Source organism: Tarenaya hassleriana, unplaced genomic scaffold, assembly GCF_000463585.1.
Source record: "Tarenaya hassleriana unplaced genomic scaffold, ASM46358v1 Cleome7, whole genome shotgun sequence".
Taxonomy (NCBI): domain Eukaryota; kingdom Viridiplantae; phylum Streptophyta; class Magnoliopsida; order Brassicales; family Cleomaceae; genus Tarenaya; species Tarenaya hassleriana.
This window is the reverse complement of record NW_010969548.1, coordinates 1836079-1836384: the sequence shown is the minus strand read 5'-3', so window position 1 is coordinate 1836384 and position 306 is coordinate 1836079.

Below are 306 nucleotides of genomic sequence, written 5' to 3'. Positions count from 1 at the left end.
ACACATCATATTTGTATATATAAAAATATATAAACATAAAATATACATATATTTATACATATATATATATAAATATATAAAATATTTATTTATACGTATATATATACCTCTTTAATATACATATATATACACGTATATATGCATATATATATTCGAATTCTTATATATATATATAAAAAATATTTGTTTATATATATACCTCCTTAATATACATATATATATTTATATGTATATATATATATATATTTAAATACATGTATTTTATATATTTATATATATATATATATATAAATACATGTATATTTT